The sequence below is a fragment of the Malaclemys terrapin genome, chromosome 9 (genome assembly GCF_027887155.1).
Source record: "Malaclemys terrapin pileata isolate rMalTer1 chromosome 9, rMalTer1.hap1, whole genome shotgun sequence".
NCBI classification, from domain to species: Eukaryota; Metazoa; Chordata; order Testudines; family Emydidae; genus Malaclemys; species Malaclemys terrapin.
In genome coordinates, this window is record NC_071513.1 from 40,497,333 (window position 1) to 40,506,157 (window position 8,825).

An 8,825-nucleotide genomic window follows, 5' to 3' on the forward strand; every position below is an offset into this window, starting at 1 on the left:
CTCTGAGACCAGAAAATGCATGGAAATCTGGGTCAGGGGAGAAAGAGGCAAAAATCAGGCTAAGTCTAATATTAATACATCTAAAACCAGTCTCTAACCTGTTCTGCAGCTAGTTCAGCCAGACTGTTAGCTTAGTCAGTCATAAGACTTGAGTACTGGAAAGCTGCTACACAAATCTCAGTCCCCTGAATCCATGCAAGCTCCAGGAAATTAGCTTCTCCCAAACACCCACTTATATTTGGAATTTTATGGCCACCTAACTCATTTACCAGCCTTTATATTACAGATCAAAACGGAGTTTTATAACAAAATTCTTTTGACTTATTGGGTCATACTGCATCTTTGTCACTAGGTGTACAGGTATAGAAGAGTCAATAAAGTATTTTAAAATTAAAGCCAAAAAATTATAACAACAAAACATTTCTATATTACATAATCATAAACCAGGTTTGCTTTAGATGTTCCTCACAGAACCTGCCACAGGTTCATGACACTTAGGAGTTGCATGGGTTTTCAGTCACAGATCACAATCGTAAAGCATTTTATTTGAGGATTAGTAAAATGGTCAATAGTTTTAATACAACAGTTTTCCAAACTTATTTACAGTATATTTACAATATACAAGCTGAGATATTTGGCTACAGTTTCCATCTATAACCCAACTAAGACAGCAGGCAATTTGTTAGTTTATAAGTTGATTTAAAACATTCTGGAACCTTTTGAGTTTGTGGATAGCAACACAATGAACATGGCTTGTTTTGTTACATTTTTTGCAACAAAGTTAAGTAGCTCCAGGAAGAGTGAGAGTCCACTGCTCAATGGAGAAGTTGAGCTTGTAACAGATGATAGGAAGGCAGAGCTGCTCAATGCATACTTTCCTTCAGTCTTCTCACAAAAAATAACACGTGACCGGACAACGAGCAAAGTTACAACAGACAAAGGGAAAAGGGTGCAGATCGGGATAAATAAAGAACACATCAAAGATCTTCTGACCAATTTGAATGAATTGCAATCAGCAGGGCCAGATGCTATTCATCTGAGGGTACTGAAGGAGTTAGCTGAAGAAATCTCGGAACCACTGGCAATAATATTTGCAAATGCATGGCTGAGAGGAGAGGTCCCGGAAGACTGGAGAAGGGCTAATGTAGTGGCCATCTTTAAAAGGGGGGAAAGGGAGGATCCAGGGAAGCATAGACCAGTGAGCCTGGGAAGCTACTAGAGTTCTCAAACTCTTGTACTAGCGACCCCTTTCACACAGCAAGCCTGTGAGTGCGACCCACCCCCTATAAATTAAAAACACTTCTAAATAAAAGTAACACCATTATAAATGCTGGAGGCAAAGTGGTGTTTGTGGTGGAGGCTGACAGCTCGCGACACCCCATGTAAGAACCTCGCAACCCCCGAGAGGTCCCAACCCCAGTTTGAGAACCTCGGTACTAGAGCAATGTGTAAATAAAACATTCAATTTGTGAATATCTGGAGAATGAAGGGGTGATCACTAGCAGCCACCATGGCTTTACTAAGAACAAATCATGCCAAATCAGCTTGATTCCCTTCTTTGACAGGGTAACTGGTTTGGTGGATAGGGAGAATGCGGTGTACATAATATTCCTGGACTTCAGCAAGGCTTTTGACACAGTCCCACATGACATTCTGATAAGTAAGCTGGTGATATGCAGGTTTGGTGGAACTACTGTTAAGTGGATACATAATTGGTTAAACAACCGCAAATGAAGAGTAGCCATTAATTGAATGATGTCAGATTGGAGGGAAGTCAATACAGAATGGTGGATAACTGGCTTGGCAGCAGCACTGCTGAGAACCATCTGGGAATTGTGGCAGATCACCACCTCAACATGAGGGAGCAATGCAATGTTCTTGCAAAAAAAGCAAATGCAATTTTAGGTTACATTAACAGAGACATAGCATGCAAGTCATGCAAGGTGATAGTACCACCCTACTCAGAGCTGGTTAGGCCTCAGCTGGAGTACTGTGTCCAGTTGGGGTCACCTCTGTATAGAAAGGATATAGAGAAACTCGAAAGGATCCCGGGACAAATGACAAAGACGAACAAAGGGATGGAATTCAAAGGCTGAAGGACCTGGGTCTGTTTAGTTTGGAAATAAAGGAGATTAAGGAGGAAGGACATTATAGCAGTCTTCATATATATGAACGGCAGCCATAAAAGGTGAAGAGAAGTTGTTCTCTTGCCACAGAGGGCAGGACAAGAGGCAGTGGGTTCAAACTACAGCATTGCAGATTTAGATCAAATCTCAGGAAAAACTTCCCAACTGTAAGAACACTACGACAATAGAACACATGTCTAGGGAGGTTGTGGAAGCTCCTTCAGTGGAGGTTTTCAAAGGGAGGCTGGATTCTGATCTGTCTTGGATGGTTTAGACACAACAAATCCTGCATCTTGGCAGGGGGTTAGGCTGGATGACCCTTGCAGTCCCTTCTAAATAGGGCTGTCGATTAACTGCAGTTAACTCACGCAATTAACTCAAAAAATTAATTACACTGTTAAACAATAGAATACCAATTGAAATTTATTAAATATTTTGGATGTTTTTCTACATTTTCAAATATATTGATTTTTATTACAACACAGAATATAAAGTGTACACTGCTCATTTTATATTATTTTTTATTACAAATATTTGCACTGTAAAAATGATAAACAAAATAGTATTTTTAATTCACCTCATACAAGTACTGTAGTACAGTCTCTTTATTGTGAAAGTGCAACTTACAAATGTAGGTTTTTTTGTTACATAACTGCATTCAAAAACAAAACAATGTAAAACTTTAGAGTTACAAGTCTACTCAGTCCTACTTCTTGTTCAGCCAATTGCTAAGACAAACAAGTTTGTTTAAATTTACGGGAGATACTGCTGACTGCTTCTTATTTACAAATGTCACCTGAAAGTGAGAAAAGGCACTTTTGTAGCCAGCGTTGCAAGGTATTTACATGCCAGTTATGCTAAATATTCATATGCCCCTTCAGGCTTCAGCCACCATTCCAGAGTACATGCTTCCATGCTGATGATGTTCTTTAAAAAAATAATGCATTCATTAAATTTGTGACTGAACTCCTTGGGAGAGAATTGTATGTCTCCTGTTCTGATTTACCCGCATTCTGCCATATATTTCATGTTATAGCAGTCTCTGATGACGACCCAGCATATGTTCATTTTAAGAACACTTTCACAGCAGATTTGGCAAAATGCAAAGAAGGTACTATTGTGAGATTTCTAAGGATAGACACAGCACTCAATCCAAGGTTTAAGAATCTGAAGTGCCTTCCAAAATCTGAGAGGCACGAGGTGTGGAGAATGCTTTCAGATGTCTTAAAAGAGCAACACTCCGATGCAGAAACTACAGAACCCAAACCACCAAAAAAGAAAATCAACCTGCTGCAGGTGGAATCTGACTCAAATGATGAAAATAGGGTGACCAGATGTCCTGATTTTATAGGGACAGTCCCGATTTTGGGGTCTTTTTCTTATACAGGCTCCTATTACCCCCTACCCCCTGTCCTGATTTTTCACACTTGTTGTCTGGTCACCCTAGATGAAAATGAACATGCGTCGGTCTGCTCTGCTTTGGATCGTTATCAAGCAGAGCCTGTCATAAGCATGGACATGTCTTCTGGAATGGTGGTTGAAGCATGAAGGAACATATGAATCTTTAGCGCATTTGGCACATAAATGTCTTGCGATGCCAGCTACAACAGTGCCACGTGAATGCCTGTTCTCACTTTCAGGTGACATTATAAACAAGACATGGGCAGCATTGTCTCCTGCAAATTGTAACCAAACTTGTTTATCTGAGCAATTGGCTGAATTAGGACTGCGTGGACTTGTAGGTTCTAAAACTTTTACATTGTTTTATTTTTGAATGCAGTTATTTTTGTACATAATTCTACATTTGTAAGTTCAACTTTCATTAAAGAGATTTCACTACTGTACTTATATTAGTTGAATTGAAATATACTATTTCTTTTGTTTTTTACAGTGCAAATATTAGTAATAAAAATATAAAGTGAGCACTGTATGCTTTGTATCCTGTGTTGTAATTAAAATCAATATATTTGAAAATGTAGAAAACATCACAAATATTTAAATAAATGGTATTCTATTAACAGTGCGATTAATCATTTATTAATTTTTTAATCATGCGATTAATCACAATTAATTTTTTTAATCTCTTGAGAGCCCTACTTCTACCTCTATGGTTCTATGAGTCCTTGTACCTTAATTACCAGCATTTAAACGCATGCTTTATTTTCCTGTGCTGAAAAGAACCAAGCACCTGATACTGTTCTATCTTACTCCATGTTAATAACTAGTTAGTGGGATTACAGTGGTACAAAAATCAGATTGAGATCAGAATCAGGCCCAACACTGTCAAGTAAAAGGTACACACACTCACATTTTCTTGTAATGTCAAAGAGATTAAATTCTAAAACAGAATTTTAATCTGGATTTTTAAATAATTGCTCTATTAACAACCCACTGAAGTTGATGAGACTTTTAGCATTATTGACATACATTTAAACTACTACTGCCTTCCTTCCTTCCCACCCACCCCCAATCATAATTTCAGCCTCTCCAGCTGTGCTTGTTTCATATCAGGTCAAAATGTGAATTCCCTTTCTATTCCAGGATTATTCAGGTAATGCAATTTTTTTCCCCATAGAAGTGAATGATCAATACCCATTCTAAACCCCTCATTCTTTATGAGATTTTTTTAAAACTCCAACATCTTAGCACCTTGCAACTGTCCCCCATGCAGTGATACAGTACTGATCTGGATGGTGTGTGTTTCATCACAGCTTGCTGCCAGCCAGAAAAGCAATGGAAGAGCAGTTAAAAGATACACACGCCCAAGGCAACTAATTTAAATTGTGTTCAGTGCTGAAAGAAAGGGCATGACTTCACTGAAAAAACAGGTGTATTTTTACATTGAGATGCAACATCTCACTCTAAAATCTGGGGAGGGGGAGAGACAAAGGGCTGTGCTTTTTACCAGGTGGAGGGACAGAGTGTTTATCTTGACTAGCTACAGTGGGTGTGGAGGGAGGAAAAAACCCCACCTACCTTAGAAGATATGGCCAGAGTTTATAAACCAGCAGGTGGCAGTGTGAAACCCTCAAACGTAGGCATGCAAACAATATATGCTCTCTTGTACGGTGCAAAAAGAAGAACAGGAGTACTTGTGGCACCTTAGAGACTAACAAATTTGTTAGTCTCTAAGGTGCCACAAGTACTCCTGTTCTTCTTTTTGCAGATACAGACTAACACGGCTGCTACTCTGAAACCTGTCTTGTATGGTGGAGATTTTACAAGAAGCGGGGCTATTGAAGAGCACAGCAATAAGTCCTGAGGATCCTATGCAATTACCAGCAGCCTAAGCACCTTAGCTTATAGATATTTGTAGTAAGAGAAAAGTGTGAGAGGATTAAAACTATCACTGGGACTCCCACTGGCTCCCTCTCAGATACTTAATGCAAACCACCTTTACATGTGCACAAAGTTTGACATTCCCAGGCCAGCTGCTGGTGTCTTTAGGATAGAAATGCATCCAAAAAAGGTGTGGAATTATTAGCATTGTGTTTCGTTTTCAGTGGAGATATAGCCCCAGTGCTATGTATATTCAGATGAAAACCTGTAACTTCTTTCTAGGTTACTATTTTATTTTAAACCAGCCTGTAGAGTACTGGACTCACCCCTGTGGCACCTCCTGCTGGTCTTCTCTAGCAATTAGCTCTCACAGCCTTGGAGCACCCTCTGCAGACCAGTGATTTGCCTGTCCTCTGGCCCCCATATCCCTCCATGGACCCCGGTGCCCTTTTGTCTGGGGTGCTGCCCCTGGGCAGTAACCCCACAGTCTTAGGTTCTCCCCACCCTGGGGAACCCCCACCCACTATTCCCACCTCACCTAAGTGTAAGGCTACTGCCAGTCATCATCTAGCCTCACACCCTGGGTCAGATTGCAGTATCAGCCTACTCATCACTGGCAAGGAGAATTTGGACCTGTTGCCTTGGCCTACCCCTGGGCTACAATCTGCAACCCCCAGTACCCCTAGGCCTTCTGCTAGGCCGCAGCCTGGGGCTTGCCAGACTGGATCTCGCCAGCTCCTCAGCCTTTCCCCAGCCCTGCTCCGCTCACATACCCTGTTAAACTCCCTGCAGCCAAGCCCTTCTCTCTCCAAAGACAAAGAGAGACTATCTGCTTGACCTCCAGGCTCAAGCCTTTATAGGGTCAGCTGAGCTGATTGGGGCATTGCCCAGCTACAGCTGCTTCCCAGCTGTAGCTCGTGCTGCACACTCTTCACTTCCTCACCCTCGTGTCCCGCCCCGATACAAAGTGGCGGGACCTCCTGCCACCTGTCGAGGGTGAGAAGCCCCGGTGGGCCAGCCTCTATTCCACTCTGGTCCCGAGGCCCGCCGGGGATCTCAGCTGGCGGCTCCTTCATGGGGCCGTGAGCACGGGCGTGTACTTGGCGCGGTTTACCCCTGTCCCGGACACCTGTCCTTTCTGCGGCGTGAGAGAGACCCTGGCTCACGTTTACTTAGAGTGTGCCAGGTTGCAGCCCCTACACCGGCTCCTCACCGATATTTTGTTACGTTTTTGGTTACACTTTTCCCCTCACCTTCTCATTTATGCACTCCCTATCCGTGGCCCCACAAAGTCGCGGGACCTCCTGGTCAACTTCCTCTTGGCACTGGCTAAACAGGCCATCTATAAAACCAGGGAGAGGAGGTTGGCCGATGGAGGTTCCTGTGACTGTGGGGCCTGTTTCCGATCCTCTGTCCGTTCACGTATCCGGGCAGAGTTCCTCTGGGCGGCGTCCACTGGCTCCCTTGACGCCTTTGAGGAGCAGTGGGCGCTGTCCGGGGTTCTCTGCTCGGTGTCCCCGTCTGGTTCTCTTCTTTTGACCCTTTGACCACACTCCTGTCCCTGTTTTTACATTAGTTGTCCCCCGTAATTATTTGAGTTCCAGGTCCTGTGGATCCTCCCCTTAGGCTGGGGGGAGATCCTTTAGCAGTGGGCGGGCCCGCCCACTTCCCGGAACCCAATAGGTACAGCTGCTTCCCCAATCAGCCTAGCTTTTCCCTGCCACAGCCCTTTCCCTGGCTTTTCCAACCTCTCAGGGCAGGAGTGGGTGTCCACCCCTCTACAGAGCGTGCTCAGTGTCGTTTGTGACTGCCCTCCTGGCTGGAGCTCTCCCTGCTCCTTCTCCTCTCCACCTGCCCTGCTAGTTGGAGCATTCCCTTACTCCCTGGGCTGCTGCTGCTGCTGGCTAGAGCTCCCTCCCTAGACTGCTGCTGCTGCTGCTACCACTGCTGCTGAGTCAGGGGTGGGGGGGCCTTGCCGGCCAGCCCCCCCTCCCCACCATCTTTGGAGGGAGAAGCTAAGACCCCCCCACCTTCACCATCAGCATTACCACCTGTGGGGGTCCTTCCTGCCTGGCTGCCAGGGTTGCCGGAGCTACTGCTGCTGCTGCCGCCGGTGCTGTGCGTGTCCTGGGGAGCTGCTGGAGCCTGGAGGTGGAGGAAGAGGACTGCGCGGTCCATCGGCTGCTGGGGGAGCGCATGAGACTCTGGAGACCACTGTGGAGGGGGCTGTTTTGGACTGAGTAATTTTCGAACTGTGCTCTAGTGGTGGGGGTCTAGACTGTGTTTGTGGGGACACAGGGGGTGTGGCGTGGAGCCTGCCCCCTGGTCCATCTGTGTGCCCCCCCCAAGCCCCCACCACCACCGTTGCCCCCTCCACCACCAACCCCACAGCCCATTTCCCATCTGCCTCCGCTCCTGCCTCTGGGACTCTGCTGCTCTCCTGGCCTGCCACGCCTTACTGACAGCGTTTGGGCCTGCAGCGGCGGGCAGGCGGACCGCACATTGACTTTTCGCAAGCGCTCGTGGGCGCACCTACCCCCCCCCCCTGGACTGACCCCTTCCCCTTTTGCAACAGGCCCCCCAGCTTTGCCCTTTGCTGCCTCTGTAGCCTTTTGCCCTTCCCCAGCTTCAGTTTGTTTGCCTGCCCCGCCCCTTTCCCTCTGTAGTTTGGTTTCTTTGTCCCACCCCAGCCCTGCGGTTAGCCCCTTGGTTCCTCTGCCCCATTCCCAGCCTCGTTGCTCCCTTGCGCCCCCCTTGCCCTGATTGACCTCTCCCCTCGTGTGCCCATGCCCCCTCCCGTGCGCTTGTGCCCCCCATCACATTTTGGTTAATCACTGCACCCCCTTCTGTTATTGTGACCTTCCCTCCCCTAGTGTAACTAGAGGAGCCGGTGTCGGTGACTGTCCCCTCTAAGCCCTTGATACTTCCACATCTCCCTGCGTTTCGGTGCCCTCCTCCCCTGCCTGCAGCCTAGCGAGGAGGAGTGGTTGACCTACCTTTCCTTTAGCCGCCCCCCCCTTTTTTTTCTCCAGTGTGTTTTCCCCTCCCTCCCTGCTCAATATGGAGGGGAACACGGCGGGCGAGCCCCCCCAAGTAGGCCCCGCCACCCCTCCCCCGCCTGTCCCCTTAGCCTCTACCTCAACCTCCGCTGCTAAACCACCTGCCACCACTGCGGCATTGGCAGCGGCGGGCGACGGGGTGACCTCCGCTGCTGCCACGTCCTTCGCTCCCTCCAATTATGGGGGAGCTGCCCCAGCCGGCAGGAAAGGCCAGGGCAAGAAAAAGGGAAAGAGCCCCGCTAAAAAGACTGGGCCCTCCATGGCAGGGGCTGCCTCCACTGCCGCGGCCCCGCCACCGGCCGCAACAATCCTTCCCGCTGCTCCCTCCACCAGCTCTGCGAGTGCCCCTCCCCCAGCCCCT